This window comes from Hippopotamus amphibius, chromosome 11, assembly GCF_030028045.1.
Source record: "Hippopotamus amphibius kiboko isolate mHipAmp2 chromosome 11, mHipAmp2.hap2, whole genome shotgun sequence".
NCBI classification, from domain to species: Eukaryota; Metazoa; Chordata; class Mammalia; order Artiodactyla; family Hippopotamidae; genus Hippopotamus; species Hippopotamus amphibius.
Genome location: NC_080196.1, coordinates 2,861,790 through 2,888,328, shown reverse-complemented (window position 1 = coordinate 2,888,328; position 26,539 = coordinate 2,861,790). Strand labels below are relative to the sequence as shown.

Below are 26,539 nucleotides of genomic sequence, written 5' to 3'. Positions count from 1 at the left end.
CAAAGAAACGGGAAGGCGCCCGGGAGAGGCTGTGGCTGCGCAGATGGGCAGGCGGGGGCGGCAGCCTCCTCCGGGCACCACCCGCACAGAAAGATGCACCTGGCATCTGGGGGGGGGAGTGGCATCTTGAAACACATGGCGACGTTAGGGGCCACTAAGGAGTGACCTGTACCTTCTTCCCTGGTTTGCCCACGAACAGACAGGCAGAGCTGGGGTGGGCAGGGCTCGACAGCAGACCACTCAGGGGTAAGGAGCCTGATGGACGCCGTGAGGGTGCCCGCGGTGCACGCCCTGCATGGCCAGGACATTCTGGTTTCCTCCCACCCTGTGTGCCGCTTCTCCACCAAGCAGGTCGGGTTCCCGGGTTATCAGCAGACGGAGGCCCCCGAGCAAACTCCAGGCTCACGCCCGGCGCTGCTCAGCGTGCTGCAGACCCGGTGATCCCCAGGCTGAGTCGGGTGGGGGCAGCCAGGTGAGAGGCACCTGCCGGAGGGAAAGGAGGGCAGGCCTGGGAGAGGCCACCTCAGAGGGCAGACAGAGCACCCACCCTATGCCCTGCACGTGCAGGCGCCCCCCTCGCGCGCTCCTGGAAAACGGAGGCCTGAGCCCCCGAGGAGGAGTGCCGCCCCCGCCCCGGCAAGCGCGCATCTGTAACGTGGCAATGCGCACCGCCTGCCTGCTGGGAGGGACCGGGACCCGAGCCCCCAAGCACCCTGCACTCAAGTTAGGGGAGAGAAACTGCAGAGGGATGTTTTATTTAATATCCCCTTACTTGTATGATGTCCAATTTCGCTCCCTCTGCCTTTCCGCTGCCTTGATTCCTCCGTGCTACAGACCTAAGACAGAGCCTGCACTTTGCTAGCTCCCCTCCGGCCGTCACTGTGGAGCCCGCCCTGCAGGTGCCCGCTCTCAGAATCCCACCGAGCCAGCGTGGAGGCGCACGCGTTACCCTCAGGCTGAGCAGCACAGAGCGGAAGGGTCCATCCAAGTGGCGGCAGCTCAGGAGATGTGAAATCCAATACCAGGCTACGCACATTGTTCTTGCAGAGAGGTTCCAGCTGTGAGCGGATGAGACGGGAACCACGGAAACCAGACAGGGGGAGCAGAGGCTGGGAAATGGGGCCTGAGAGACTCCCCCCATCAAGACGTTAGGTCTGGCAGTGGAGAACGATGAACGTGCTGACCAGATGGGTCACCCCTGCAGCGCACCCGAGGGCTCTCCCTTTGGGGGACCCCTCACCAGGGAAATGCAGTCTGCGTGTTATCCCTGCTGGCCTAGGTGCACCACCCTCCCACAACAAATCCGCATGTTGAAGCCCTGGCCCCCAGCGGGATGTACTTGGAGGTGGGGTTTGGGGAGGTAATTAAGGTTAAATGAGGGCATGAGGGTGGGGCCCTAACCTGACAGAGCCGGTGCCCCTGCAAGAAGAGGAAGAGGCCAGAGCCCCTTTCTCCCTGGGACATGAGAGCACACAGTGAGCAGTGGCCTTTCTGAAGCCCAGGAGGCGAGCCCTCACCAGGAACAGAGCCTGCCACCACTTTGATGTGGGACTTTGTAGCTTCCAGAACTGCAGGGAAGTACGTTTCTATTGTTTATGAGTCACCCAGTCAGTGGTATTCGTTTGGGGGCCAGAGCCGCTACGGCCATGGAATTGGAGCTCCGTCTCCCAGGCCTCCAGTGATTCCACCCGCTCTGCCCCATCACGCAGCTCTTCCTCCCCGTTCTGTCCTAACCTCACAAACCAACGAGGCCAAGACTGCTTTCACCCCACCCCAAAGATGAAAACCCCAGGGGTAAAGAGGTCAGCAGACCTGTGGGGTCCACGGGCTGACAGGTGCGGCCCCGACCTGCACCCCGGCCGGGACGTGTACCCTGGGCCTCAGCGCCTTGTGGGCTTGTAATGGTGGGGACGTGCGTCAAGGCAGGACACTTTTAGGTTCCCCTGACTAGTGGTCTCAGCAGCTGCCACGCCGGCCCTTTCGGGGAGGCCGGTGGGCAGGGAAAGTGTCCGAGGACCCGCTGGGCTGGGTGCAGCTGCAGAAAGCCTGGGCCTCCCTTTGACTATTCTTTCCCCTCTGCGTCCCTTCCTGGCCTTTGTCCCCCGTCCCTGAGCCCAGGAAGGCTCCCCAGTCGTTTCTAGGGCTGGATAAGAGCGAAACGGTGACTCAACAGCGTTTCCGGACCCCAGGCTCATGGCCAGTGGCCATTCTGAGGGCCCCCTGCTGAGCACAGAGAGCAGGTGTCTGCCAGTCCCACGAAGGTTTCCAGGAAGGTGATGCTTCATGGCCACCCATGAGGGACCACAGGCTGCCCTGGGGACCCAGCCTCTGCTACAAGCGTGAAAATGAGGGCTTCTGGCACAAAGACCGAGAGGCTGTCAGTCCCTCTAAGAATCTTAAAGTTAAAATCACGGGTCCAGAAGGAGCACCTAAACAGTAAGAGAACACCGTCTGTGCCACCCAGACTCCTAGGAGGCGTCACACGGCGCTTACTGAAATGCACCTCCCCTCCCGGATGGGGCGGGCATGGGGAATAACTCCATCATCTTGGCTCCCGCAGAGGAATGTACCCAAGGAAAGGATGCTGGGTGGAAAGAAGCAGCTCTCAATATTAGTTTCCTTCTTTGCTCTTTTCCTAATATTTGACTTTTATTGTGGATTTAAAGCTTTTTTTTCAGCCAGAACTTTGTGGTGTACATTTCCAAACCACAGCTAGCGAATGACAGTTCTGCTTTATCAGGCTTTGAAAGTGCCGTTTCAGAAATCCAGCTGGGTGACGTGTTGGTGTGTGTGTACGTATTGATTTTGTTCGCTTTCGTGAGCTGCAGGATAACGGTGACGCATTCAGTGCTTGCTGATGTGCTCGGCGCCTGGTGAAGCACTTTCATCGTTGTCTCAGTTGACATCGGCACGCAGCCCTGTGAGCTGGGTGCTCTTCTGCGACACTGGGATTTGTAATGAGAAATCTGTATTTGGTCTTTGTCCCATTCTTGGCACGAAGCTCCTAGAACCCTTGGAATTTCCTAAGTGATAAGAGGGATATGGGTGTCTTTCGTTAGGTTAATGAGTGACTTTTTGAAGCTCTGAGGATGGGGGCTGGTTGCCAGAGGAACCAACTATGTGATTGGAGGGTTGGAACTTTCAGTCCCACCCCCTGGGGGAGGGGACCGGAGATGGAGTTCAGTCACCACTGGCCAAGGGTTTAATCCGTCGTGCCTCTGTAATGAAGGCCCCATAAAACCCCCAAAGACAGGGTTGGGAGAGCTTCTGCATCGGTGAACCAGGTGCAGCTGTGAGCCAGCGTGCTGGGCCCCCAACTCTAGACGCAGAAGGTCCTTTGTTCGGGGTCTCATCCTGTGCATCTCTTCACCCGGCTGTTGGTTCTGATCCTTTAATATCCTTGTACTAAACTGGTGACCTAGCGAGCAAACGGGCTTCCCGTGTCCTGTGAGCAGCTCGAGCTAGATTAATGGAACCGCAGGAAGGGGTTGTGGGAATCTCTGATTTACAGCCCTTCCGTCAGAAGCACCAGTGACAACCTGGACTTGTGATTGGGCTCTGAAGTGGGGGCGTCTTGTGGGACTGAAGGGCTCAGCCCTTCACCTGTGGGATCTGGTTCTGTCTCCAGGTAGATGGTGACGGAACTGAATTTGTGGAACATCGGGTCTCTGTCCGAGGAGAACTGAGTTAATTGCTTGGCGTGTTAAAGAAAAAAAGGCACATCACAGTTGAAGTCTGAATTGTATTTCTTATGCCTGTTTTACACATGAGGGAACTTAGGGACAAAGCCACTTGTCCAAGGTGGTTGGTGGGCACTTAAGAGACCAGAGAGAGAGACTGAACTCAGTAACGCACCTGCCTGGCTGGGAGCCGCACACGCTCGCCTCGTTCCTGCCTCTCCCGCCCCCCGGCTACTTCCTGGATGGGCGTCACTGAGCTGCCGGTTAGAGACTGAGCTCTGGGCCTTGCTCATTCTCCGCTTTCCTCCATCCCGCTTTCCTGTTCTTTCTGATCGTAGCAGAAACGTTTCCTTATATCTACTAGTCAGTCTCTCCCTGTTCTGGACCAAACTGTGTCCACTCCAAAATTCATATGTTCAAGTCCTAATTCCCACCCCTCAGGATGAGACTGTTTGGAGACAGGGTCTTCAAAGAGGTGATTAAGCTAAAATGAAGGCATGACGGTGGGCCATCATTCAATATGCCTGTTGTCTTCCTGAGAAGAGGAGATCAGGACACAGACACACACAGGGGGATGACCGTGTGAGGACACAGAGGAAGACGGCCATCTGCAGCCCAGGAGAGATATCTCAGGAGAAGCCGTCCAGAACCATGGAGCCTTCGGAACACTGAGAAAATGAAGGGCTGGCTGGTATGTTGTCACGACAGCCCTAGCAAACGTATACACTCCTAAAGAGTCAGAGATTGTTAACAGCTGGGCACGACTTGGTCCCAGTCACCATGGAGGCCCTGGTCCAGCGAGAGGGACAGAGAAGTTGGCAGATAACATCAGTGCTGCTTCCTGACTGCGCTGGGAGCAGGGCGCAGGGGGCTTCAGAAGCTGTGGGGGCACAGGGTGGGGCCGGGGGGAGCCAGCAGGGAAGAGGCCTGGGAGAAGAATCAGGAAGGATACAGGTTAGCAAGCTGAGAAGAAAGACAGGCCCTCCAGATGGAGAGGACAGCAAGGGCAGAGGTGGGGAGCTGGACCTCAGGACCACCACGTGCGGTACATCCTTGACAACCGCAGGTTTCGTGTCCCCAGCGTGGGCAACACCAGAGTGAACAGCCAGGTCCCTGGCATGGCCAGGTCCGTGATTTCTCCAAGGAGCACAGGTGACCTGAGGGGGCGGTGCTGGGTGGGAGCCCTTGTCTGCCCTGCAGTGCCTCACTCAGCACGATTTCTGTCTCATCGAGACCCCGGGAGAAGCAGTTTTGCAGACTAGGAAATCGAGGCCGTTACCTGCTGGAGTGCTACTTATGACTCTGAACCTTCCCCAAAGCCCCCAGGTGCATCCCTTGTGGGCGTGAAGGGCCCTTGCAGGTCTGAGATGACGATCTCCCCGGGCTCTGTAAAGGACGTGTTGGTGTCCTGCCCCTGTTCCTCCCTTAAGTCGGTGTGTGTCTCTCACGTGTGTTTTGTTGAGCCTCCTACGCTGTACCAGTGCTGTGCTAGGTATACAGTGGCGACAAAACACGCATGGTCTCCGCCCTCCTGGGGAGGAGCAAACAAGGAAGCTGACAGGTACGCTTTCCAATAAACGCTGCTAAGGGAAAGAGCCCGGTGCTGCGGGAGAGCATGACAGGGGTAGGGACGCCAGCCAGGGGCTCCCTGGGGAGGGGAGGGGAGAGGAGGGGAAGGGAGAGGAAGACTGAGCAAGCCCCTTCCCCCCAGGAGAGGGAGAAGCGGGCCGAGGGCTGAGAGGGGAGCTGGGGTGGGTGGGAGAGGAGGAGCAGCCGGGGTGCGAGGGCCAGGCGGGCAGGGGGCCCTTGAGGCCTTGGGCCAACATAGGAGTTTGGAGTTTATTCCCCGTGACATTGGGTTTTAAGTAAAGAGGGTCAGGATCAGTTTCCACTTGAAAATCATCCCTTGGGATCTCACGGAGAAGGGATAGGAGGGGGCCCCCGTGCACCCCCAACTGGAGCACTGGTTCCCAAACTTGGGGTCCCTTGGAAAGCGTAAAACCATCCTGCTGTCTGGGTCCTCCAGCCCCATCCTAGGGATTCTGATCTAGTTGGTCCAGGGTGCAGCCTGGAATTTTAAAGTGTCTCAGGGGATTCTAACAGGCAGCAAAATTTGAGAATTTGTGCATCTAGAAGGTTCAAGGCATGACTTGGTGGAGCGCTGAAGGCTGAGGCCGTGAGGCGGGAAGTTGTGAACAGATCGTGAGATGCATCTTAAAGGCAGAGACAGCAGCTTCGCAGACACTCTTATTAAGAGAATTCCTCCGGGAGGAAAAAAGATGGCGGCGAAGTAGAGAGACGTGGAATGCATCCCTCTCCACAGATGCATTGGAAATGCACCGAAGGACGCAATAATTCCCACAGAGAACCAGCTTAACACCAGCAGACGGCCTCGGACACCAGAAAGGACCGCAAGGATCCCGACATAACCGACTGTCAGCATGTTTGCACATCAACTGGTTTGTGTTCAGAATCCCATGAGTTTTGTGTTGATCCCTGAACCACTCAGAAGGAAACCCTAATCCCATCGTCGTATTTCTAACATGCTTTCTCTGTAGAACCTTGGGCTTCCCTGGTGGCCCGGTCATTAAGAATCCGCCTGCCAATGCAGGGGACACGGATTCAATCCCTGGTCCCTGATCCGGGAAGATCCCACATGCTGAGGAGCAATTAAGCCCGTGCGCCACAACTACCGAGCCTGTGCTCTACAGCCCATGAGCCACAACTACTGAGCCTGAGAGCTGCAACTACTGAAGCCCACGTGCCTAGAGCTTGTGCTCCACAACAAAAGAACCCACTACAATGAGAAGCCCTCTCACCGCAATGAAGAGTAGCCCCTGCTCGCAGCAACTAGAGAAAGCCTGAGTGCAGCAATGAAGACCCAACACAGCCAAAAATAAACAAATAAATGATAATAAAAAAAAAAAGAGAGAGAATTCCTCCGAAGGAGACCACAGACAGACCCTGGGGAAGCGTGGATATTTGGGTTGGTACTTTAAGCCTCAGGAATAGAAGCAACCACACAGGAGAGCATGTGAATAGGGCAGGAGAAGCGCTCCATTTTAATGAGGAGGAGAGGAGAGAGGCTAGATCGCAGCGGGGCGAGGTGTGGGCCCGGGAGATGAGCTGCTCCGTCTCCCTTCAGGGCGACCCGGCCGGCCCCCTGGACGAGCCCGGCTCCGCGGGGCTGCTCCCTGCCGATGACGCGGGTGCCGGTGTGACGGCGCGGCCGCTGGGTTTACCTGGGAGTTTCCCGCAGCGTTGCTGTGGGTTTCCCACCGCCGTGGACACATGCACCCTCACCTGCACATCTCGCGGCAGCCGCCTCTCCACGGCCCGCGCCGGTGCGGGAGGCTGGGCCTCCCTCTGATTCGCTCTGTTCTCTCGGGTGCCCTCCCTGGCTGTGTCCCCTCTCCCTGCGCCAAGGAAGGCCCTCCAGCCATTTCTAGGGATTCTGGAGGGAGGAGAGCATCCCTGCCGGTTTCTCTTGCCTGCGACCCGCTTTCACAGGCTCACCCGATTAGGCCAGGCCCACCCGGGGCCATCTCCCTTCTGATGAATTTAAAGTCAGTTGATCGCAGGCTTCATCGCACCTGCCAGAGCTCTTCCGTTTGCCCTCTCACACAGCCCCCTCAGTGGTCGGCGTTCACAGGGGCTGCCCGCACGCCAGGGGACGGGGTCACACAGGGCGAGTGCACCAGCGATGGGAGGGGCTGTTGTGAAAGTCTGCCTCCCGCACGGTTCACACCAGGCGAAATTTTAAAAAACAGTGTTTCTTTTTCATTTCTGATTGCAGATGCACTATCAGTTCATAGGGTAGAGTCTGGAATCCTTGGGGATTCCCGAAGAGGGAAATGAAAATCCACTCATAATATCACTTCTCCCTAAAATAATTTTTATTTATTTCTCTTTACTTAATGGGACCATCATTTAGAATTATTACAGTTTGCCATTAGAGGAAGTGTTCTTTGAGGATGTGAACGTGACTCACAGCACTCCGCTGTATGAAGACAGACTTGATCTATTTATTCTTTTCCCTTTCACACTCTGGCTGCTTCTAATTTTTAGCTATGATAAATAATCTCGATGAATTCACTCCAGCACATCTAAGTGCTTGTTCAGAGCTTACTATTCACTTGAAGGTTTCAGGCAGAGATACTTAAAGTGATGGGGCCAGATGCCAATAAAAAAATCAATCTGAAATAAAAAGTAGCCACAACCTGCTATTGGAAAATAAAATCAGTTTTTCTTTAAGAGCATTTGTTTTTCACAAGCATTTATTGAGGAAACCAAGATACTCCTAAGTGCTTTGGTGTAAATCTTCACAAATATGGGGGTGGCATTTACACCAGGTTCCCCAGACTCACATGAAAACTGCCGGGCGTACGGATGTGGTTTTGCCACGAGCACAGTTGCATAACAGCTCCTGGAGGGAAAGATGGAAGCCAGGGAGGGGAAGAGAAAAAAGTGGAGGTGAGTTTGGTTTGGGAGGGAGGGTGGAAGCAGGAGGGGGAGTTAGAGGGTCCGGGACTGCAGAGAGAAAAGGGAGAGGGTCCCTTAGTTGGGGGCTGTGGTGGCTGAGCCTACCACCAGGGCTGCAGGAAAGCTGCCCATGGTGGTGAGCTCCATAGAGTGATTTAAAACATATTGACCCGGACTTCCCTGGTGGTCCAGTGATAAAGAATCCATCCTGCAATGCAGGGGATGTGGGTTCGATCCCTGCCCCACGCCTCGGGGCAACTAAGCCTGCATGCCACAACTACTGAGACGGTGTGCCTCAACTAGAGAGCCTGAGTGCCACAAACTATAGAGCCCATGTGCCACAACTAGAGAAGAGAAAACCCGTACGCCACAAGCCTGCATGCTGCAACAAAGAGCCTGCGAGCCACAACCAAAGATCCTGCAGGCTGCAACAAAGACCCAATGCAGCCAAAAAAAAAGAGTCATTAAAAAAATAAAATAAAACAGATTGATCTCTGCGTCTTTGTGGGTTTGGGTTTAATCTTAGTGGTTGGCTCACTCTGTGTGCAGTGGCCAGTCAGAACTGCTAAGCCAGTGGGGGGTTGGGGCCCTGAGCTGGGTGTGCGAGAGGCGGTCTTGGACATGTCCTTGTAGAGTGGAGGCCGCGGAAGGCAGTGCAGTGGGGTTTTTTTGTTTTTTTGTTTTTTTTTGTTTTTGTTTTTAAACTTCTGAGTTCTCTAGGAGTGTCTGTGTGTGTTGGGAGGGGGTGGGGAGGGGAGCGTGAGACCGGGGAGAGAGCAGGCATGATGGGCAGGATGTCAGGGGCCCCTGGGTGATGCTGGGGAAGCTGGTCCTTTGCAGACTGTGCCTGACAGGTGAGAAGTGTTTCCTGCCACTTGGGCAGCACACCTGTGTTCTCTCTCCAGGTGCAACGGGAGCCACCTCTCCCTCGGCAGTTGTGTCCAAGCCCTTTGTGTGTTATATGTCTGCTGGGAGTGAATTGCTTTTCACCTTGAAGGGGAGTGACCTCTACGTGTCCCCTGCCAAGCAGCCCAGTGGGCGCTCTCTCCTCCCCGAGAAGCACACCTGTGGGGTAGTCGGGAGCTCGGCAGACCCCATTCGCCGGGCGTCAGGCTCTAGCCACCGCCTTGAAGGGAGCCTGGCTTTCTCTTTTCCTTTTTGTCATCTTGGTGAAGAGCGAGCCAGGTGTGGGAAGTGTGAGTGTGTGTTTCGGGAAGAGTGAGTCACTGGTGGTCCGTCCTTGGCACACCTCCAGGAGGTGGCTTTGCTCCTAGCACTTCTGAAATCCTGTGCTTCTCAACTTTACCATGATGAGACTCGAAGGACCAAGCGTTGGTGTAGAACAATGGTGCTCAGCTGGGGGGTGTTCCCCCCGGGGGACATTTGCCAGTGTCTGGAGACATTTCTGACTGTCAACACCAGGAGGCTGGCGGAAGGTGGGTGGGGAGGCTACCCATCTAGTGGGTAGGGGCCAGGGTAGGGCACAGGACAGCCCTCACGACCAAGAATTATTATGTCCCAAATGTCAGTAGAGCCAAGGTTGAGAAACCCCTATATAGACCAAAGTATGACCCCTATTACCAGAAAGCCTGGGTCCCGAGTTTACAAGATAGAAACCAAAGTTTGCATAGGAGCCGTCTGCCAGAACTCTACTTAGGGGGAGAATCATGACCTACTTTTCAGCACTTGCCCTAAAGCAAGATGGGTCAAAAATTTCAAATATCCCCAAATGTGGGAGTAAATGAAAAGCAAACGTCCACATCTATTTGCTGGGGGTTAGAAGACTCATTTCCTATGACAAGGGGACACTTGAAGTAAAGGAAAATAGGGGCTAGAATTGCTGCACCAAGAGTGTCCACTGAGAAAGAGTGCTGAGCTGGTGCAAGGAATACGCCCCGTCCACCCTTATGCCCGCCTCACCTCCAGCCGGAGCTCAGCAGGGCTTTCAGCCCGACCCAGAGCACTGCCGCGCAGCAGACCTGGAGATGGCCTCCCTTTGGGTGGTTTATGCTGAATTAGTTTTGTGGACCCTTTGGGTACCAATTCCAACCGTCTTTCTTCATTATAGATGGTGCCTCTGGGACCGGTAGTGAGGAGTGTGTCTTAAATTACCAGGTCATAAATCTAATATCGGAGACCGTCTTCCCTTCCTACCCAGGAGCGTATCACAAACAGCTTTCAGTGTGTTCAAAAATGCTCACACTTTAATGTGATATCTGGGGTTTAAAGAACCCTCAGGTCAGAGAATAAGTTTTATGAGCCCTGAAACTGTCACGCAAAATTGTGTGTGGGTTCAGTTACCCGAGGAGGGAATCCATTGATTTCATCACCTTCCCTAAGGAGCCTTTATTCCAGGTATTAAGAGCCACTGATATGGACTCGTTCATTCATCACATGTTTATCGAGCGCCTGTTACGTGCCAGCACCGTGCTCCAAACTGGAGGTGGAGAGAGAGACAGGCTGAGTCATTGATGGAGACCTAAAGAAATCAGGAAGGAGTATGAAAAGTGAGGGGAGGAAGAGAATTTCCTCTACCCTTCTAGGTTCCTCTGGGTGGCCTAAGAATTAAAGCGACATGAGACAGATTAACAGAAGAAAAATCAAACGTCAAATAACATGTGTACGTGGGAGAGACCCAGGGAAACTGGGTAACTGGCCCAAATGGCCAAAACCTTCACCTTAAATACCATCTTCAGCTGAAGTCAAAGATGTTGGGGGTAGTGGTTTGGGACGTCAACAGGGAGGAAGGCAGCTCACAGGAAGCTGGAGAAGCAAATGTTTGGTGAATAATTGTTTGCTGGGCTGCAGAGACGACAGGACGCAGAGACGACAGGACGCAGAGTGGACGCTGGGCGGTGCCAAGTTCCCCCCCCACACCTGGTCCATGCTCTGCTGATGCCTCTGGCGATGCTCTATTCCAGGAACAGGCCTTTTGTCTCAGTTCTTGAGGCACCACGCGGCGGGGCGGGGGGGGGTGGTCCGAAGAAAGACGTCCCGAGTCTTGTTTCTTAACAATAATCAGCCTAAACTAACCCTCATGCCAAAGAGACACATTTTGGGGTGACAAATTTTGCTCCCCTACAAGAGGAAAGTATAAAATTAATCAAGATCCACTGAAGAAAGCGATCGAAAAATTTAAAGAGCCTAAAAATGTTTTTGTTTGCTATTGACAGATGTTTTTATTTGTCCGTGCACACCATTGGAACATACTGTGGCTGTGGAGACAAAGCAGAGGAAAGGTATGGCGGTGGTATTTAGATGAAGTCAGGTTTTATTCACAGGCAATAAAAAGCTCTGAGATGCTGATCCTGAAGATAGAAACTAATTTGTTCCCCCCCAAAAGTGTTTCCTTTTAAAAATTTAACGAGTAAGTGGGTTGGTCATCTGTGTTCCCTACAGCTTATAATTTTAGTGTTTTGGGAACGACGTGGAAATAAAAGCTTGCTTCCACAAAGACAGAGGTAAGCTGTTCTGTCTGCCACACCCGTGAATTACCAGGAGGCTTCCGCTCCAATTTTCTTCACTGTAAACCTGTTCTGTTTCCTTCTTCACTCTACAGTTGCACAATCTGCTTCCTAACCCAGCCCTGACCCTGACATTGGGCACAGAGGCAGTGGCAGTGGGCGGGATTGGGGAGTCAGTTGCAGCTGTCAGTGGGCCTGGCATGGAACCCCAGGCTGCGCTCTGCAGGACGGGCCCCAGACATTCAGCCCATGACAAAGACAAACCTCCCTCGCGAGGCCCCCGCACCAGCTTGGAGTTTCACACAAGAGAGAAGTGAATTTCTAATGTGCTAAGCCGCATTTGGGGCCGTTTGGTGCATCCAAACTTAATTATTTAACAAATATAGTAACTTAGGTGTGTTCCTACTGCCTTCCCACTAATGTGTCCCTTGGTCATTTTTATGGTACATGGGATACAAACCCACTCAATGAAAGAGGGTGGAGATTCTTATCGTAAAGAGGCGTCTGGGTAACAGGTGGAGGAGTGGACTAGGACTCTCCCCACGTGGGACTGAGAAGGGCTGGGGCTGGACTGCGATGGTTCAGAGCGACTTCCATGCATCACAGACGCACCCTGGACCGCACAGCGCTGGGGGCGGGGGTGGGGGCCTGCCCTCCGTTCTGCCCACTGGACCAGAGCAGGACTCTCATTCGATCCACAGCCTTTCGTTTTTGTCACTGGAAGGGTGGGAAGGAGGAGAGATGACACGGAGTGAGTGGAAAGGGGCCTTATTTGTATCCTAGGGAGGCGGTAACCAAGTGCCACGGACCACAGGCGTCTAGTGCCTCACAATGTGGAGGCCGGAAGTCTGAAGTCAAGGTGTCAGCAGGGCCAGCCCACCCCCCACCACTGAATGGCTGGGAAGGAGCTGCTCCAGGCCTCTCTCCTGCGTCTGGGAGTTTCCCGCTTGTGGCCGTGTGATTCCCGCCTTCACATGGTGTGTGGAGGACGTACCACCATCCGCCTGTCTCTGTGTCCAGGTTTCTACTCTTGGTACTGCCCTGGAGGTCCAGTGGTTAGGACTCTCTGTTCTCATTGCTGGGGCCCGAGTTACATTCCTGGTTGGGGAAGTAGGATCCCGCATGCCATGTGGCATGGCCAGAAACAAACAAACAAAAACAAATCTCCACTCTTATAAGGACCCCAGTTGTACTGGATTAGGGCCCACCCTAACGACCTCATTTTAACTAATTACATCGACAGTGACCCTATCACCAGTTAAAGTCACATCCTGAAGTACTGGGGGTTAGGAATTCAACACATGAATTTTGGGCAGGGGGACCTCCATTCAACCCATAAAAAGGGATAGGAAGTGACAGAATATTTCAGCCAAATTATTCCATCCCACCAGGAGCAGGAGAGGGAACCGAAGTATCTCAGAGAACCAGGGGACCACACGTGGGGCAGCATCCTGAGAGGGGGAGATGGGCTCCGCAGTGAAGCTTTGGTCTCCCTGAACCCTCCCCCGACGGCAGCACGGCCCCCACTGGCCAGGGTTGCAAATCCAGGACCCTGAAGCTAGGTGTCCCAGCTCCTTGTCTGGTCTCTGTCCTTGCGTCCCAGCTGCTCTTCCATCCTGCCTGGGGGTGAGGGACCAAAACGATTCCATGCTCTGTCCGGAGGCCAACATCAGAGGCGCTGTGTGTGAGACAACACAATTTAACCTTCTCAGTGATAAAAATAGAGCGTGCTCATTATAACTAAGCTGGAAATGACACAAGGGGAAAGCGTGTAGGAAAATCTCTCCTAATGCCAAGACCTGGGCAACCCCTGGTAAATTCTGGTGTACGTTTCACGCATTCTTGTCTTCTTTTTCTGTGAGTATTTTACAGAGTCTGGACCATGGTCTCTATGTAACTATATGCTTTGATTTTTCATATAACATAATATGGCATTTCCTCTGTCATCACAAATCATGCTGAAACATTCTTTCAATAGCTGAGCAAGACGGAAAATGACCAGTAATAATGATGATGACGACACGGAGACGCTGATATTTTCTGCATTCCACTGTGCCAAGCAGTTTATGTACATTTTTCAACGTAATTCTAGCAACAGCCCAACGAGGTAGAAATTATTCTCATCATATAAGTTGATAAGAAAATTGAGGCTCAGAGCTTTAGCAGTTTTTCTAACATCACACAATTATTAAAGAGCCAAAGAGGGATTTGTAGGCAAGTTTGCTTGACTCTGCTTTCCATGCTTCTACTTACTGCCTAATTTCTCCATTCTTGGACATGGGTTTGTTTCCAAATTTTTACTGTTATAAATACTGCAATGTATATCTTTCAGACAGAACATTTTTTCCCATGGATAAATTCACAGAACTGGAATTACTAGAACTAAGATGTGAATGTTAATTTTTTTTTTCTATGTTATTGCCAATTTGCTTTCCAAACAGGCTGCACCATCTTGCATTTCCTCCAGCTCTGTTCTTGTTTTCCGACACACAGCACTGGGCAGTTGGTCTCTCTAAACACTCCCGCTATTTATGACAGCCGAAAATGGATTGTTTTTGCTTTGTGTTTGCTTTTATTTAATTATTAGTAAGGTCACACATTTTTCACATGTTTTAAGCCATTTGTATTTTCTGCTAATAATCTGGACCCATTTATCCAGTAAGGCCTTCGTATGCAGTTGAATCATGTGTGATTAACATTTTTGTCGGTCAAAACATTGTTGACTATCAGCTCAACCACATATTTTCTTCAATGCATTAAGAATATTAATCTTTAGATATATTGGCTTAAAACATTTTTGTTTATGTTTTGATATAGAGGGTTTGATTTCCAAATCGAGGATCTAATAATCTGGAAAGGATTTGAGTAATAACAAAGATGGCATGCTAATGATTTCCACGGACTAATTTTTTTCTTAATTTCATGCTTTCACACTTTGTCTTTTCTGCACTTCCTACTCTGCCTCATCCCCTCAGCTTTGAGTCCAGAAAGATGTAGCTTTATAAAGTAGATCAAGGCTTGGCATCAACTATGGAGACAGAATAGGAAATGTCACTGAAAGAATTACAGGTGCCACTAACACAAGTGAAACTAACACGTCTTCATTGTGGCTGATGCCTTCTTAGAGTAAAACAGTTAAACTGGCCTGAAAGCATTTGGAGGCATAGCCTTTACTGCAGCAACACAGAGGCTCTTTAAAGAAAGAGTGACCATGGCTTACGGGAAGGGACACACCTGGTACAGGTGACACCGGAACAGGCTGCATCTCATCTTAGCCAAAATGAAGATAAAGCCAGACCATCTGGCTTGGCAAGGACCTGACGTTGTCTCTTCCCTGTAGGTAGACAGGAGCACTGAAAGTAAGCTCAGACACACATTTGAACATCTAAAAGGAGAAGAGAAGGATACAGTGATGAGCTCGAGTCTCTTGTCAAATATAAGCTCATGGTCGGAGGACTAGCCGTGGGTGTTTCAGAGGTCGCCGATAAGTGTTTCCTGTTAACATCTGGTGCCCAAGACCATCACTTGTAGAAACTGTTGCTTGTGTTCACGGGGGGAGAGGGCGGGGTCGTACCCCATGCGGCTTCCTTGAGCCTCTGGTTAAAATGATCCACACCAATTCTCACTTGGCCTTAAGTACTTTTCCACGTCAAGAACTGATTATCTTCCGTAAAGACGGGAAGCAGATCTTGGCTCCTGCCGGGTCCAAGCCTCTGATGCCCCCAGCGGGTCCTGCTTCTTTGCGCAAGTCTAAATGGAACTGCGTTTATGTCCACGGCGTGGCCCCCAGGAGGGGGACCGAAGACGTTGCAGGGGCGGCGTTTGCAGAGATCATGAACCCGATGCCCCTGCCTAGGGGCTGAGCGTGCACTCGCTTTTCCCAGGGAGGACACTGCTCCCGCCACGGCCCCTGCTTGTCCCATGCTGGCCAGCCTGGGGGCGCAGCTGGTGGAGAGAGCAGTTCTCCTCCGGCCAAGCTACCCGACCCCGCCACCAATCAGACCTGAAACTTCAGTCCTGCTGGCCCGGCCTCAGACCAGTGGGGGGCCCTGCCCCAGCCCCGGGCCCTGCCCGAGGTGGGCCGCGTTTTGTGGAGACACCTTCCGTGCGCACACATCCCAGATGCTCCCTGGAAACAGCTACCTAAACACTCCCACGCTTTCCAAGGGCCCGGCTGAGACGTGCAGCCACGGTCTGGGCTATTGTTGCCCACTGCCGGGCATTTCCTCTCTGCCCTGCTGAGGTGCAGATCCTAAGAGCTGTGGGTGTGGTTAGGGTGGGCTCGTTGCAGGTACTTGGAGTGTGATAATCCTACACGAGAACGTGAGCACATTTTAAAAGAGAGCAAGAAGAACCGAACAGAAAGAGCAAGAAGCTGGTAACAGCTTGAAATGAATGTGGGGAAATGTGATGATACTTCCGAAATGATAACACCGTCCCCTGTTTGCTTTCTTTTTTTTTTTTAAGATTTATTTATTATTTTATTATTTATTTATTTTTGGTTGCATTGGATCCTTGTTGTTGTGCGCGGGCTTTCTTTAGGTTGTGGCGACTGGGGGCTATTCTTCGCTGTGGTGCGTGGGCTTCTCAGTGTGGTGGCTTCTCTTGTGGCAGAGCACCAGCTCCAGGCACGCAGGCTTCAGTACTTGTGGCACTTGGGCTCAGTAGTTGTGGCTCACGGGCTCTGGAACACAGGCTCCGTAGTTGTGGCGCATGGGCTTCGTTGCTCCTCGGCATGTGGGATCTTCCTGGACCAGGGATCAAACCTGTGTCCCCTGCATTGGCAGGTGGATTCTTAACCACTGCACCACCAGGGAAGTCCTTCCTGTTTGCTTTCTATCAAGGTTTAAATACACGTATCTCCTCCCCTCCCCTGGGGTCTAAAGCTCTCCCTTGGAAGCACATCCATGGTGACTAGAGGCTGTCCCTGGAGCTGTGGTGTGAACTTTTTCTTAAATCAAGGGCATGGGCGCATCTGTCCTCCCCGTGGGCCTGGAACCCAGTGATGCAGGTTGTGTACTGTCCCTCCTGTGTTCTCCCAGAACCTCCCTACCTGGCTCCCAGCGGCTCCTCCCTCTCTGTCCAAACCCATCCTGCATGCTGCCTTGCACGGATGCACTGGGCCTAACTGGCAATGAGCTGCTTCCCTGGAGGAGAACATGCGATAGCTTTGTGGTCCCCAAGGCACTGGGAACAAAGAGCCATGGCTTCTCCTGGGCTCTGGAGACACCTCCCCATCTGACTCACGTACTTTCCAGCCCCCCTCAACCCCACCCGTCTGCCCTGATGCCTGCGACCCTTCATATGCCCCAAACCGGGTCAGACTGCCTCTCATGAGTTTCCCGACCATCTGACCGTTGTCTTCCCGGCCCCGCTCACAATCCCAATTCTGGGTCAGTGTCTGTGAGGGTCAAGGCTGAGCTGTCTTGCTCGCTGGGTTTCTGCGGTACCTGGTGAACAGGTGCTCTGTGAATGTTCTCCGACTGAGGAATGACGTCTTAGCAGCCAGCCCAGCCCCGGCATGTAACACTCCAAGGCCATTCCCTGCTGTTCAGCCCCGCAGGGTCAGCTCTGTCCACCCTAGGCACCTGTTCTCTCCACCTGGGCTGCCCCGTCCTCTTCCCACATCCTGCTCACCTCTCCTGGCTCCCCCAGCTCTTTACCCCGGGCAAGGCCGCCCTGAGCCCTAGCTCATCTGACCGATGTGAGCTCCCCCACTTCTGAGTTCCTGGGGTGCCCCCTGCACCACGGACACGGCCTGCATCACACACTGCCTTGCCTCGCACGACCCCTGGACTGTCCCCACGTTTGCCCTGGATCCCTTATCAAATGTGCACCCACCTCCCCAGCTCCTCGCAGTCCCGAGCGGAGCTGAGCTCGATGAACGTCTGCCTGATCGATTGCGACCGGGCATCTTCCCTGCTTCTCCCCCAGGACCACAGCCACAGACTGTCCATCACTCAAAGTCAGCTCAGCCTGGCTTCCTCCACGGAGGCTCCATGGGTGACACCCCACAGTGGTCTCCCACTGGCTCATGATCCCTGCGGGCGACACTTCTGAGCCCACTCCCAGCATGTATGTCTATCCGTTACTTGCAGACTTCATGCGTGCCCTGTTGGGGCCTGGCTCTCTGGGCCACCGGCACCCTCTCAGGGGAGCCCACACGCCACCTGGAGACACAGCCCCGGAAGACAGCCCACCTGGGGCGGCCACGTCGTCTTCACGCACTTGGACACAGAGGACACGAGGCCCCACCGTGTGTGCTGGGTGCCAGCGGCCCTCTCCCCAGGGCCTCCTGGGCGAGTCACAGTGTCTGGTCCAGGAGTTTGATGCACATTTTCCTCACGGCGGGGGTGGGGGGGGCAGCAGAGTTTTGAGACCAGGGGACTCACCACCAGGAGACCCAGCACAGAGAGACCCACCTGTTTCAAAGCAAGCCCACTGTGCCTGGCCCGGAGCAGGAACTTAATACATGTTGAAATAGCAGAAAAACAGCCGTGATCCTGGATGGCAAGGGTCCTGCCCCGTGTCTTCAGACATTGGCTTGTGAGCCTCATGAAAGAAGTTGGAAAATCTACGTACGCGTCCACCTGTTGTTAAGTTGGCATCTAAAATTTTTCATCCTATGTTTAAATGCTTATGTTTTATTAAGAGGAGATAGGAAGTGTTAAATATTTCATGTGGTGAAAGAAGATCAGGATTGGTTATAATTTGAGTAACTATTTTATATGGTTGGATAAAACACACTTTCATCACTTTATTGGACACGGCATGCCCTAGCTGAGAAACGTCAGGTGAGATTTCTGTTTGTGTGTCTGATGTGTTGTGCTTTGGAAAATCCGAGAGCACTGCAACCATCACGTGTTAGAGGCTCCACGTCACGGGCTGGGGTTGCTCTGGAGGCCCTGAGCCCTGAGCCCCGTGGCCGGCGCCCTTCTTGCAGAAATGCATACCGGACAGGGAAGGACAGGGAGCCTCGTGAGCTTGAGTCGTCATTAACTTGAGTTTATCTTGTTGTTTCAGGCGCCCTCCTGCAACAGAGAACCAAGATTCGGGGTGGATGAGGGATGTCGTTTTCTGCTGTGAAGTGAGAAAAGGCATATTCTGAACATAGGCTCAGTTCAAGCAGATCAGGATTAGCAAAGACTACCTATAGGCATCGATGCCCTTATGAGAATCACCTGGAAGGTCTTCAGGTCTTCCAGGAGGTGTGCGGCCTGGTGCCAACCGCTGGCCCACCCTCGGCCCAGCCACCATCTAGAGCAGAGCCTGGGCGGCGGCCAACCCGGCCTGGGGAGCGCCCGCCTCCTCTCGGCTCCATGGCGAGGACGGGCCTCCTCTCCACCAGCCAGGACAAAACCAAGGAAATTGTTAGATGTGAAACATCAAGCATTAGAAACCAAAACAGAAACTGAAGGGTAGCTAAGCCTGAGGCGCTCGGTGGAGCACCTGAACTCCGGGAGGAGTGAAGGGCCGAGGGTTGGGGGCAGGCCCGGGGAGGCAGGGGCAGCAGGGGTCAAAGGCCGGGTACAGGGGCTGGGGCAGATCTGCGGTCAGTCGAGACCATTTCAAGGGCCCTGCGGTTCCTTTTGCCAGCCCTTCATTGGGAAACCTAGACACCTGGGTCCCCAACGTGTAGCCTTGACTTCCAGGAGAATTATTTACCCCCTGTTGTATGAAGTCTGCAAATGTAGTCCGGCCTCAGCCTCTGTAGCTTCAGCACATACTCTAGTCCCAAGGTCTCACTTTTCTTTGGCAAACCAGACCCTGCCGGGCTTTTGTGCCTCAGCTGACCCCTCCCACCTGGGATGCCCTCCCTATCAGTTCTCAGATCTTTGCCTTGGAGCCTGCTTTCTTCAGCACGTTCAACCTGTCTCAGCCCTTAGAGCAGAATTCCTCAGAGTGGTATCTACTGCTGTGTCAGCATTGTCTGGGATTTTGGTAGGAAAAGGAGAGTAGATTCCTAGGACAAATCTGGGGACACCGATTTGTAGATGTGGATTTAGAATCTATAGCATCAGAGCCCCTAATGCAGAAACCTGCATTTTTACAATAGAAGCCTCCCTGGGGCTCGGGTGTGCTCTGGAGCTTGGGCTCCACCAGGGCTGCAACATTCGTGCTGAAATCCCAATGCCTAAGCAGGTGGTATCGGAGGCAGGGTCTTTGGGGTGATGGGGTCATGAGGGTGGAGCCCTCATGATGGGATTAGTGCCCTAATAAAAGAGCCCCCAAGAGATTCCTTGTCCCTTCTGTCCCGTGAGAACACTGGGAGAAGACAGCTCTCTATTATGCAGAAAGCAGGCCCTCCGCAGACACCAGCACTGTGCACTGCTGGCCCCTTGATCTTGGACTTCCAGCCTCCAGATCTGGGAGAAATACATTTCTGTTGTTTATAAGCCGCCCAGCCTGCCATGCTCTGTCCTAGCCACCTGGATGCACAAAGACAAGCGGCTGTGGCCAGGGACTTCAGCGCTGGCCCGGGCTCCCTCCGCACCTCTGCGGCAGCCCTCCGGCGTCACGCTGTGACATTTGTGGGCCTGCTTGTCCCACCAGTGTCTGGATTCTCCAGAAGAGACATGCCCTTCATCTCTGCAGACTCCACACCAAGCACCGTGCCGGCTACTTGATCACTGTCCGTTCCGTGGTCAGGCGCCCCTCGGGGAGGGCAGCAGAGAGGAGGGGCGCATTCTCAGAGGCCCCCCGGTGTCCGTGAGAACCGCCTGCTGGGGTCTGGGATTAAGCTCATGGGCTGTGCGGGATGCGAAGGGCAGACCGGGCAGCATGTGGTGGTGAAGCCTCTTGCCGCGTGGCGCTCACCCCCCGTGTCAGGGCCCTCTGCCAACTGTGCAGGGTCGTTGGGGGCGGTGGGTGGTGACGTCTGCTCAGGTGGTGACGTGTGGTGAGGGGGAGACCTGGCTGCCTCACGGAGTGCAAATATCACAGTGAAATGAGCATCCTCTCAGCCTAGACTGAGTCTCCAGGAGTCGCCTGTGAGTGTCTGCAGTTTCCTGGATTCCTGGTGGGGCCGTGGCAGGAAAGCACTACCTCACTCCCATCTCCCCTGTATTCCTCAGTGTAGGGATGTGGGGAAGGCACCGATGTATCCTGCGGAAAAGCTGCATTTCCCAGTGCCCCTGTGGATGGGTGGTTGCTGAGCTTTCAGCCCTCTGCTCTCCCCCTGCAGCCCGGAACGCCTTCTGCAGGAGCAGTAGGGGCCATTCTCCACCACGACGGAGGCAGCGAGCAGGGCGCAGAGAACCAGGAGTCGGCAGGGACCCTGGTGTCATCATGGCATCACACTGCAGCCATGGAGGCCGACCTTTAGACTGCTTTCATGTGGGAGACAAAACAAACAAGCACACAGAACGCTGGGCTGTTGTGCCGCGGGTGCATGGATTTCCAGTATAATCCTCACGTCCACACTGCTGGGGCCGTTTGCCTTGTGAGCCGATTGCCCAACATACGTTTCTTATTTGCTGCTCACATGGCCCCTTAGAGAGGCAGGCCTCACCCTCCACGCCACCTCTAGCTGCTGCCATCCACTGGGTCCCTGGCTCTCTGCCTGGGACTGTCAATCTTTTAAGTTACCTGAAAAGCAAGGCTCTGGGCTCACCAGCCACGGGTGACATCAGCCAGCTGGGTCCTCAGGTGCCTCCCTGAGCCCGCTGTGCCTGGGGGTGAAACTGGGGGGGGTGGTTTCATGGACTTTTTAATTTGGACCCAGAGGAACCGCACAGCTGGGAGCCTGTTACTCCTGAGATTTTCTTCCTCAAAGCCAGTCACCTTTGACTTTGAGTTTTAATTGCACATGTTTAAATCTTCCAGTTTGCAACTGACACAAAGATTTCTTGGGGAGTGCATGCCAGACTCACGAGGGAAAAGTAGGAAGACTTCATAATGCTCTGAGAGGAAGAAGAGGGACGTACACAGCAATGTGTGATTGCGGGATGGGCTTCAAGGTACAAGGACTTCAAGTTTTCTGCTATGAAGGAGCTTTTCTGGTTGCGTCTGGAGACCATCAACCTTCTAGGAAGATGTAGATAAAGCTGCAAGCATTATTCTGGCCCCAATGAAATGAAGGTACGTCCACAGGTCTGGTCCAGAATATTCTGTATAAATGTTGTCTAGCTGAGGGAAATTCAAAGAATCCACACACTGTGATCAAAATAGTAGAAAAAGAGGTTTGAGTAACTGTACTCACATGGACTTTGGGGAGTCAAAGAGAACTGGGTTCAAATCTCTCTGTCAGCACGCATTATGAAATGAGGGCATGAATTCCAACCAGCAAGGTTGTTCCGAGAATGAAATGAGAAGCCTGGCCATCGTGAACACAGGGTCGAGACGCGGGATTGGTGAGACAGTGGTGGTCAGTACGGGCTTTGCAGTCCTGGAGACGGTGGTCTGAATCCAGCCTCCTTTACTTACTTGCTCTGTGACCTTGGACAAATCAGCTAACCTTTCTATGCCTCAGTTTTATGATTTGCAAAATGGGGGTAATAATGTATCTTACTGAGGGCTCTTGTGAGAATATATGACATCATGCATGTCCTGCAAGCTCTTAGCAAAACGCCTAAAACCAAGCAAGACCTCAGTAAGTGATGCTGCCCCGCGGCAGCCTCTCCCTCCTCCCCTCCCCGCCCTGCCCGCCTCCTCCTCCCTCTCCTCCCCTTCCCTCCCCTCCTTCTCCTCCTTCTTCTCTTCCTCCTCAGTTAAGGGAAGGAACACAATCTTTTCTTCCTTACACCAAAGAATGCTTTGTTAACACCCTCCTGGACCTGGGGAATCTTGTGTTTCCTGTGACCTCAGATGTCTTTCAAACTGTGTTCCCGGGAACACTAGCTGTCGCTAATGGTTAGGTGGGGCCGTATGTCTGGTTATGGCCCATGAGCTGTTCGCAGAAGTGATGTGTGTCATCTAGGCCAGAGTGAGCACTGACCCTCCACCTGCTTCCTTCCCCTGCCCTGGAAACTCCTGGAGCTGCACGCTGAGATGGTCACAAAGCGCTGGAACTTCCGTTAGCTTGGGTCCCTGGGTGGCTGTTTGAACCCATGTTGGCTGTGTTCAGCTGCTGGACTTTGAGGCTGACGTGTTACAGCAGCATAGCCAAGCTTACCCTGACTAATACAAATAACTGCACCAGCTGTTGATGTGAGTTACATGAGAAAGTGTCTCAAGGTCTAATAAGCTTAGGAAGTGCTAGGCCACAAAGCAAGTTCATGCTGGAGTTCCTAGACTGTTTGGTATGTTCCTGTCCCTTGTGAAGCTCCAAGGTTTTCCAAAATAATTTGACAAAGGACCATTTTTTAAAAATCATGCTTTAAAGATCTAGGCTTCTACAAAACAAACTTTGGAAAAGGCTGAGCAGGCTGGTGCATTTAGTTAGTTGACCGTTTCCTCCTGCGACCCCCACCCTCGTTCCTCTATTGCTGTGTGAATCCGAACAGTACATTCCTCACACTCCCCCCTTAACCCGCTCCTGCCGAGGCTGCCACCATCCTCATTCTTCTTCTTCCCTCTGAATCCCAGGTTGGCGAGCCCTGCTGGAGAAAACTGAGAGCCGGACGCTGAGTGAATGCCCAGAGCTGTTACGCGGTGCCAGCCTGTGCCTTCAGCACCTGCAACCTCTCATTTCATTCCCAGTCAACCCCCCTGCAAACCTCCTTCCACAGCTGTTCTTGTTTTCACTTTCCTCGGGCCTCCAACTTCCCCTCACTCCCTTCTCTCAGCGCAAGAACCCATTGCCCACTTTATGGAAAGCACCAGGTCACCCACGGCAAACTCTCGACCTGTTCTCCCATCTTCTTCTTTATACCTACAGTGGATCATTACCCTTTTGTCTTCTTTAAAGGAGAGATTTGTTTATCAGCGTTTCTATATCTGCTTCATATGCATGCCTTTCAAGTTTCTATATCTGCTTCATATGCATGCCTTTCGTCATGGTGATAGGGAAGAAGATGTTTCAAAAACAGCTGAAGTCCCATCTCATACTTTTCCCCTGCCCTCTACCTTAGGAAACCACTGGAAGCTGGTGTGTGTTTTTCCACGCATGATTTTGTTTTTTTATCTCGTATGCATTGCTTCGTAAATACACATACACGGTGTTTTCTGTGTTTTAAAACTTTTCAAAAATGGCGCCGTGCTGTGCGTATCCTTTTTCAACTTGCTTTGTGGCTCCGTGTTAGGTCTGGTATTTTGACTTATTGAGACTGGTAGATGCAGTTAGTATATGTCAGCTGCTGTGTGTCACTCAATCGGTTATGACATCCGTAGCTTCTTTATCTGTCCTCCTACGAATGGAAAGCTTATCTTTTATTCTTGTACATATTTCCTTGTTTTTATTTCTTCATGTGCTCACTTCAAGTTGGCCAAAATTCAAAAGTGCAATAGTACTAAGTGTGGTAAGAGGATGGAGAATGTAATCTCTGTGGGCGTAATTCTGTACACCTGCTGGGAAGATCTATTTAGTGATACCTGGCACCGTCGACGATCAAAGGTCCATTTCGTACTTTGTTTAAGAAACTTTCGGAACCACTTTTATTTGGCTCTACTTTATAAATTTCTATGGCAAGTAAATAGCTTCTTATTCTAGTCATCTCAACAAATGAAAACTGCTCTGCAACTTTTATGCTTTTCGGGGAACAGAGACTCCTCCAAAGGGCTGGGAAACCATTTAAAGTGTTTAAAATTTTTCGAGTAAGTTTATTGTAAATTCAGGTGTATCTGAAAATATGAATAGAAAGTAAGAGATCCTGATTACGTTGAATTTAGAGCCACCGTATTGCACAATTCACCTTACCAATACAGAGGTTTACACAAGACACTCAGTTATGCAAAACACACCTACAAATAATACACCTTTCTCTCTTCTTTATCTTTCACCTTGTTCAGAGTCTGTAACGTGGGCAGACTTTTCATATGAACCACCCCTGCTCCAGATCCCACCGACTGACGGTGCGAATTTGGAGAAATTTCTTCATCTTGGGGTCCCATTTTCCCCTCATCTGTAAAACAGGTAATAATCACAACATACTTTTAAGGGTTATCACAAGCATCAGATTAAATTACACATGCAAATAGAATGGAAAGCAATTCACAAATGTTAATGATCATGAATTGCCCTGCTCCACATCACCATATGTTGTTTGAGTTACAGCTTCCGTATGTGTTGAATGGTTGTAATTTCCTGTTTATTTTTTGTATGTATCCTTATACTTAGAACCTAAACCTCAATTGAATTAAGACTTTTTTTGGGGGAGAAGCATGATCTATAATTCTTTAGAATATTTTATTTTCCTCATTTCCAAAGAAAAAGTGAGAGTCAAAAAACATTGAATTGAATGTATTAACAGAACATAGTTTATAATTAAAAATTTTTTTCTGCTGCAGTAAATATTAGCACTGGCTAGGATTTTGGACACGCACTACATGTATGTGTATGTGCATATATACATGTACATATCGACACACGTGTATATAGGACGTATGTTGACCTCTGATCTTTCCCTCTCCACATTTCTCCTTTTCCTTTCTACCACTTTCCATCAGATAACTTGGCTCATTGAAACTTGGTTAATTGTCCGAGGGGAGGGTTGTGTCAGAATCAAGAGCAGAAATCACTTAGGAGTCTTTTTTCCTTTAGTTTCTTAAAGGCTAAGCACAGAGCAGGAGAACAGATTTGCAGCACAGACAAAAAGTCCTGCCAGAAACCATGGAGAACACAGAACTTCCCCATCCCCTGTCAAGAACAAGGTTGACCTGGGCTTAGGAGAGAAGTGACCAGGAAAACTGTCCAGGAGGTGGCAAGACCCCAAAGAAGGAAGCTGGGAGGGGTATCTAGGGAGATGGGCAAACTTGAGACAATTTCAGTGTCCCTCCCATGCCTCAGAAAGGTAGAGAGCATCTGGACCTGAGGATGGTGGACAGTCTCCAGGGCAACTTGGGTGGGCAGACAACAAAAGAGATTTTTCTATAGCTCCCCATGCCCTGCCACTGTGCTCTGGCCATTGTAGTGGAGGCAGAAGCTCATGAAGACTGAGGCTAATTAAGACCAATATGTCTTAATAGTTTATGAGCCAAATAGAAATTAAACTGTTGAAGAAGTTAAAGAAAGTTCTGTTTCTTAGACATTTGAATGTGGGCTGTCCGTAACCACATGTATGCTGTGCATGTGTGCTGATAGCTGCTTATATTTATATTTACACATGCACAGAACACAAGTCAGGATGCTCTGCCGGAGATGACATTTGTATTTTTCTCTCTTCTCTGGAAGGGAAGATGCCCACAAATCACCTTGGACTCCCTGGTCGCAGCTCCACCACTGGGAAGATGCTTTAGCACTACTGTGGAGTCCCAGTGCCAGGAAAACGCCACCTTGAGATATCTCAGCAAGGTGACAGCCCTGCAGTAAAGAGAGCATACATCACATCTTAAAGAAACGCAGAGGTCAACCACATAAATGTTACAAAGGGACAATGTTATATTAATGTTAATGTTTTGCCGTTGCTGATATGTTTTTGCTGATAGGAGAGTTGACATATGGTTTTATGGTAAATTAAGGATGATAAATGGAAAAATAAGAATGATAAAAATAATGTTGTCTCATTAACAAGGACAAATTGACATAATGACAGCCAATGGCTCGTGATTTCTATGGCAGGGAATGGCTGGGTTGTTTAAAAATGACTCTTAAAATGAAGACAATTGAGACTTCCTCCTGTGTAGCCTGGAGCATTCATGCTCAGAGGCTGGCTTTGAGTTCCTAGGAGAAGGGAGATAAAAAATGGGGAATAATTAAGGAAATTTGCTGGAAAAGAAAGCTGCTTGCAACTTAGAATCCTGTCTCCCTCACCATCATATTCTCTTTGCCCTTCCTGCTGCCTGCCACGCAGCTGAGATGTCTATTAACAGAGCAGT

At 51.7% G+C, this 26,539-nt stretch overlaps 1 long non-coding RNA gene across 1 annotated transcript in view; it reads left to right on the top strand.

Annotated features, from left to right (window-relative positions):
• LOC130831466 (uncharacterized) overlaps positions 1 to 26,228 on the top strand; it is a 41,733-nt gene extending 15,505 nt beyond the window's left edge. The window contains exons 3-4 of the long non-coding RNA XR_009048061.1: positions 24,515 to 24,638; positions 25,896 to 26,228. This is a non-coding gene — a long non-coding RNA (uncharacterized LOC130831466). The remainder of the gene's footprint in view (positions 1 to 24,514; positions 24,639 to 25,895) is intronic.
• Positions 26,229 to 26,539: the final 311 nt, after the last annotated feature.